Source organism: Panthera tigris, chromosome A1 (genome assembly GCF_018350195.1).
Source record: "Panthera tigris isolate Pti1 chromosome A1, P.tigris_Pti1_mat1.1, whole genome shotgun sequence".
NCBI classification, from domain to species: Eukaryota; Metazoa; Chordata; class Mammalia; order Carnivora; family Felidae; genus Panthera; species Panthera tigris.
The window spans coordinates 80007715-80014034 of record NC_056660.1 but is presented as its reverse complement, the minus strand read 5'-3'; the positions used below and the strand labels follow the sequence as shown (position 1 = coordinate 80014034).

At 49.7% G+C, this 6320-nt stretch overlaps 1 long non-coding RNA gene across 1 annotated transcript; it reads right to left on the bottom strand.

The window, feature by feature from the left end:
* Positions 1-558: 558 nt before the first annotated feature.
* Positions 559-5998, bottom strand: LOC122237178. The gene is made up of 3 exons (XR_006215411.1): positions 5844-5998; positions 2487-2567; positions 559-896 (listed from the first exon to the last, which is right to left on the bottom strand). It is a non-coding gene; the product is annotated as an uncharacterized LOC122237178 (long non-coding RNA).
* Between the last annotated feature and the right edge of the window lie 322 nt (positions 5999-6320).

The following is a 6320-nucleotide window of genomic DNA, read 5'->3' as shown; positions in this document are numbered from 1 at the left end:
GCCTGTGGGGGGTTGGTGGAGAGGGGAGGGTGCCGTTCCGTCCTCCTGTCTGCCTCAGGACACTCTGTAGACGATCTGGGCGGCAGGAGACTTGCCTCCCATACAACACCCAGTCTTGGGTTCCAGCCTGAAGGCTGCTTGGGTGGCAGGCCCCCCGCTCCTAAATGCCTGCCATGCTCTGCGCCAGACAGAGGGCCGCTTGTGACCAGTAGTGCCTCGCCTGTAACCCCTAGGCCATGACACGGCCCCACTGCTGAGTGGCATGCAGGAGAAAAGGCAGTTGGCCGTCTAAAGTAGGGGACAGTAAGTGCAGCTTGCTTTTATCTTTTTTTCAGTAACTAGAGAGGAAAACCAGGCACAAGACCAGAGTCCCAAGCACCCACCTTCTTCTTTCCAATCACCTGTCCCCCACCTGGGCTGGTGCTCCCAGGATCGCCCAGTGCCACCCACCCAACAGAACCCTGTGTTCCTCCCTCTCTTTGCCCTACACATCGCAGGTGCCAAGAGGCAAAGCCACTGCACTTTAAAACAGGAAGTATTAAGAGGAGAACTTTTCATCGAGACCACCAAATAGCTACAGAAAATTACAATTTTCTGGTTGGAAGTGTGCTGTGATACCTGTCCATGGTTTCCACAGCAAACGAAGTCTATTTCCCCATCGTTTCCTCCACAGTGAAAACTCTCCAGAACTTTGTTTACCATTTCCTTTACAGGAAGTTGAAAAGCTAATTCTCTGACAATTAGCAATCTTTTCTTTCACGTTGATTCAACCTTAGCATAAGAATAAAGCCTCCAGCAATGCAGCTCTGTCAGCAGGAAAAGGAAGAACTTGTCGGGGGGCTTTTCTGACAAAGTACATAATGAAAGCCAACAGAATCCTGGCTTTTATTTTTCACCTGAAAATGAATATGAAATAGATTTTAAAATCGGAATTTGAGGTGCTCGCGATATTGAAAGCACAGACTAACTGCAGCAGAGTAAAATATATACAATTAGAATCCTAGTTCTGAAAGACTTCAGTGGAAGTAACATTCGTTGGCATTGAAAACACACAGAGGTGTGTTAAGTAAAGCATAAAAACATACACTGGTGTAAACTAATTGGATAATGACATATAATACCACAACTGTCAGCTTCCACTGTGCCTTAAAAGTTCTTTTGTGAAGCACGCAATTTCATTGTTAAAATTCCAAAACAACACACAGAAATACCTGCTGGCCAGCATCAGCCCCGCACACACCCCTGCCACATCTGGGTGCAGGTAAACACTGCTGCTACCCCCTCACCCCTGCTTTCTCAGGTCCACGGTGGGGGGAGGGGGGGAGGGGGCGAGCCGTCAACGGATTCAGCGTCTCTGAAACTGTCCAAGTTCGCTGGTTTAAAATTGCACACTCTGGTCTTCATCTCAAGTTCATTCTCCAATTCTGAACCGAGGACAGGTTTTGCAAAGCCCTGAGCATAAGCCAGGAGAGCACATTATTCCGTGGGACCTTTACAAAAAAGGTACCCCTGAGTGAGACTACCAGTGACGATGAAAGGACCGAGACCGCCAAACAATCAAAATCCAGCAGGAATGACATTCTTCCAACCGGTGCTGACACTGCCCACGCCATCCTCTACATTTCTCAGCAGGCAAAAGGGTTTTCCTTTCTCCACCGCCCCCCCTTCTTGCTTCCTTTCTTTCTTTCCTTCCTTCCTTGCTTCCTTCCTTTCTTTTCCATTGAATGATGTTCAGAGCCAAGAAAATGGAACTTCAAAGGCAACCAAAACTGATTCCCAAACAGCTAGAGCATTCTATCAGAAAGAACCTTCTTTCTATGTTTGCAATCTCAATAATCTAGACAGATTAGAGCTTCATTCTTTCAACTCTGTGTTTGATGCAACAGAAAGTGACCTTTATCTCAGTGGCCCTGGCCCCTCGATCTGGGTCCAGGAACACCACGGCTATTTTCACAATCCAACATGAAGGTAGAGCTGCCACACATTTTTGCGATTGCCAAAACATAACTTTTTACCAACTTGAGAGAGAGAACAAAAGTCACTGTTGCCCAAGTAGCAACAGTCGGGGAAACATCGTTAGTGGCAGTTCCAGCCCCATCTGACTCCCAACGGCATCACTCCTGCACAGGCAGCTTCCAAGCTCAGGTCAGCACACACACGTCTCAGCAGGACAGACAGTCTTTCCACCTATGGGTCACACAGTACCCTGCACCCAGGTGCCACCAGGTCCTAGAGGACGGCCGGGTGGCCGCACACACACACCCCCTCAAAAGGGTCCTCCACCGGCTCAAGGGCAGAGCTGCCTGTGGGCTCCACCTGTGATCCGGTTGGAAGTCACCACAATTCAGACGACCAGACGCTCTCCCTCTGCGGACCTCCGACCACTTAGCAGAAAAAGCACAGCAGGCTGTGCCCCCACCACCTCACCCCTCTCCCCATCGACCAAGGACGCCCCCTCCTCCTGCAGGGGACACCCAGCAGCCTACCTCCTGTGCCCCGCGTGCAGCTGCCTGTCGGGTCCAGGGCTCCGGGACGCTCCTGTCCTCGTGGGCGCCGAGAGCCTGCTCCTGTGAATGACAACGTCCTGTGGCAGCCGGCTGGGGCTCCGGCAGCCGTGGCGGCCGTGGCAGTGACGAGCACAGCTTGAGACCATCGCAATTAACCAAATATCGTAGGGCAGCGACAAATCAACAACGAAAACCAGAGCACAGATCCAGGCAAAGTCCCATTTCAGAGGGATGCTGAAAGCCAAAGTCACCGAACGCCACGTTTCTTCTTCAAGATCATTCCAGCCAGCCCCTTCAGCTATTTTTACTGTACCATAATGCACTAGGTCTGGCTTTTACCCTATTGAAAGAACATGAATATATTATTACCCACACAAAAGAGCGGGTTATTGTTTATGAATTACCAGCCTTCCCAGCAACAAAGGCTATTTTCATAAGAAAACTCAATTTCATTTTAGCTCCAATTTGATTACCAGCTGAAGAAAAGAAGCCCTGCCCTAACCCTCAAAGGATTTTTATTCATACCATTGAATGGGCTTTATTGCTTCCTTTTCAAAACTGACGTAGAAAGCTTTTAGAGTAAAACATTGACAAAAAATTATTGCGCTGCTATTTTGTGCAATAACAGAGCTGAAGAGGGCAATGATTTCTCCGCCATCCTTCACTGTACTTCAGAATAGCGAGGGCTGGAATTAATGACAGACCGGAGGGAGGGCGCAAGCTAGGGTCTCACAATGCACGTCAAATCTAAATGATCACTATACATTGAAAAGCCCCCAAAAAAGCCCACAGCTGATTGATTCGCGGCTTTCACAAGAAAGACAGGCTTGAAGAGCTTACTGCTCTACAATTTACTCGGAATTATCATAAAAATGAATGTAGAGGCTGAATGTCACCCGGGCAAGCTCCAAAACACACACCCAGGGACAAAGTTCACGCAGGAGCCGACACCTCTCGCGGCCACATCTGAGGGCTATCGGGTGCCCGTGGTCGGGCTTGGCTCGCCGTTGTCACACGGGCCAGGCTTGACACGGGCTCCACGGAGGAGAATCTTCCCCCACGCTGGAATATCCTTCCATTGGAAGTGGGAAAATCCACAGCTGCAAACAATGGCCCGGTGTCCCGGATGCTGGCCCAGCTAGCCTTGCACCTGCACCGGCTGTCCCGGACCCGCCCTGAGGCTGCGTGCCTGTGGCTTGTTCGTTGTCATTTGCCCAAGGGAGCCATAAGTTTGCAACGACTGGATTGCTCACAAAACCAGCTTGGGGGTAAATGTTTAAATGATACAGGTGGCCGTCGCTAAAATGGCTTTCCCCGCATGCATGGTACTTCTCTTGTCATTAATATTTGAGCAAGAATGGGTAAGCTAGCAGGGTTGCCAAAGAAACCCACACTTGATATTATGCAAATAGGGTCTATGGTGTAATAACTTGGCTTTCCAGGTGCCCCCGCCAATGGCCTGCTCACGTAGATGCCTCGGGCAAGATGGGACCAACCAAGACTTCCGGGAGGATGCCCTTAAAAATCTCCTTATTAGTGGGGCAATGCCTCTCCTATCTTACCAAATGGCACCACTGGGATTTATAAGTGAAGAATGAGTCATCTTCAACGTTTCAGTAGGAAAGCAGTATTTATACTTGAAAACAAACAGACCAAAGATCGGTGAAGCTACTTTGGTTGGCCATTACACTTCATAAAGGGTGTCAAATTCAAATGTCAAATGCTGGTGTTTCCTGGCATTTCTGTCAGTCAGGCAATCGGAGTGTCACTGTTTAGTAGGAAACAAGAAGATGTCCAGTCGTAATAGGTCATTTCCAATGATGTGACCCCTCTTTGCTCCGGAGCAGACCCACCATCCTGTAACCACCAACACCACATGTTGACAATGTCAAAGCTGATATTTAAAAAGCCAAACTCCCCCCAAGCATTCACATGCTTACAGTTAAGCATTCGGCATTGGGTAGATAACAATAAGCCAACTAAAGCACGTCTCTTACATCTGAGGGCTTCTCAGCATTCTGGAAACTGCCTGTTCAATTCATAAAATACAGACCATTCCACATTTGAATATCCTTCAAATACTTATGGCAGTGATGTTTTATAAAGTCACCGTGAACACTGAATTAGCAAACACCAAGCCATTGTTCTCAGGGGAAACGCAGGGGTAGGTGACTACAAGCCTCTGGTTATGACATTTTCAACCAACCGATCAATCAGTAGTTTTGTTTTATGTGTGTTTCCGTCTAAAGATGCTTTAATGTATATTGTTTTGTTAACATTGAACTCATGGCCAACAGCACATAACTTAGAGCTGAACGAGGCTTCTCTGACCCGCACATTTTCTCCATGAGGCTCATCACCACTTTGTACTTAGGAGCACCAGGCAGCGCTTCAGCACTATGCGTGGGGCCTGCTTAAAACAGCAAAACCACACCAAAAAAGCGCAAAAAGCTGAAAACGTGGCACTAAGCCCATAAAAAGGATGTGTTTTTAAAGCACAAGGACCGGGGCGCCTGGGTGGTTCAGTCGGTTGAGCGTCTGACATCAGCTCAGGTCATGATCTCACGATTCGTGAGTTCCAGCCCTGCGTCGGGCTCTGCGCTGACAGCTCGGAGCCTGGAGCCTGCTTCAGATTCTGTGTCTCCTTCTCTCTCTGACCCTCCCCAGCTCGTGCACTTTGTCTCTCGAACATAAATAAAAATTAAAAAAAAAAGCAGAAGGACAAAAACAAGAAGTAGGGGTACCGTATTGTTCTACCTTAGCCAGGAATGGGCACAGCACTCGACTCAATTTTTTGACGCACTGTGAAAAACTTGGGGTTACAGATAAATTTTAGTAAGCAGGGGAATTCACAGATACGGGAGCTGGGAACAATGAGAATCAACCTCTTTTTTGGACTTATGGCACCCACAGTTGTGCCCAGAACGCCCTTATGGACAGAACTGTGGCCTCCCGTAAAGCACACATTGAAGCCCTAACCAGCAGCATGACTCTTCATGGAGACACGGACTTCCAGGGGCAACGGAGGTCAAAAGAAGTCCTAAAGGTGAGGTCCTCATCTCACAGGATTAGCAGCCTTCCACAAAGAAGAGCACCTCTCTCCGCACCAAGGAAAGGCTGTGCGCAGGCCACAAGTAGGGCTCTCACTAGACACCAGCCTTGCTGGCGCCTTGGTCTCGGACTTCCAGCCTCCAGAACCATGAGCATTAAAGTCTGTTACGTCAGCTGCCCTGCCTGTGGTATTATGGCGGCCCACGCTTAGGCAGAAGCAAAGAGTGGAACGGAGATGTGGCTCCATCAACCAGTAAACACGAGTCAACACCTACTGCCTATCACCTGGCATCTGTGAGGCACAGGCAGGAGCTGACGGGAAGGTTGCAGAAAGAGCCCACGCGTGGCTTCATCCGTGGGGAACACGAGCTTGCATCCCAGGGAAAGCTGACCCGCGAGGCTGGTGGAGGAGGCAGCACCGAGTCAGGAGGGACAGCAGTTCCCAGGTGGCAGGTAGGCCTGGCGAAGCAGGGGGCGGGGACACCAGGCTGCAGGTGTCGCTGGGCGCCCGCCAAACAGAGGGGCAAGTGTTCCAAACATGGGCCTTGCTCACGTCACAATCACCTGGGGAGTTTATGAGAAGCAGAAGTCTCTGGGTCCGCCTGGTTGTGAGGCCCTAGAAACCTGCTTTCTAACACACCGCCCCCCGCGGCCCCGAATCCTCCTCAAGCTAGAAAAGCACTGCTATCAGTTGAGCGGGTAAGAGCCACCCGACCTAGAGAAGTTGACCAGGATTGAACGAAACCACCACACCCGACAGGT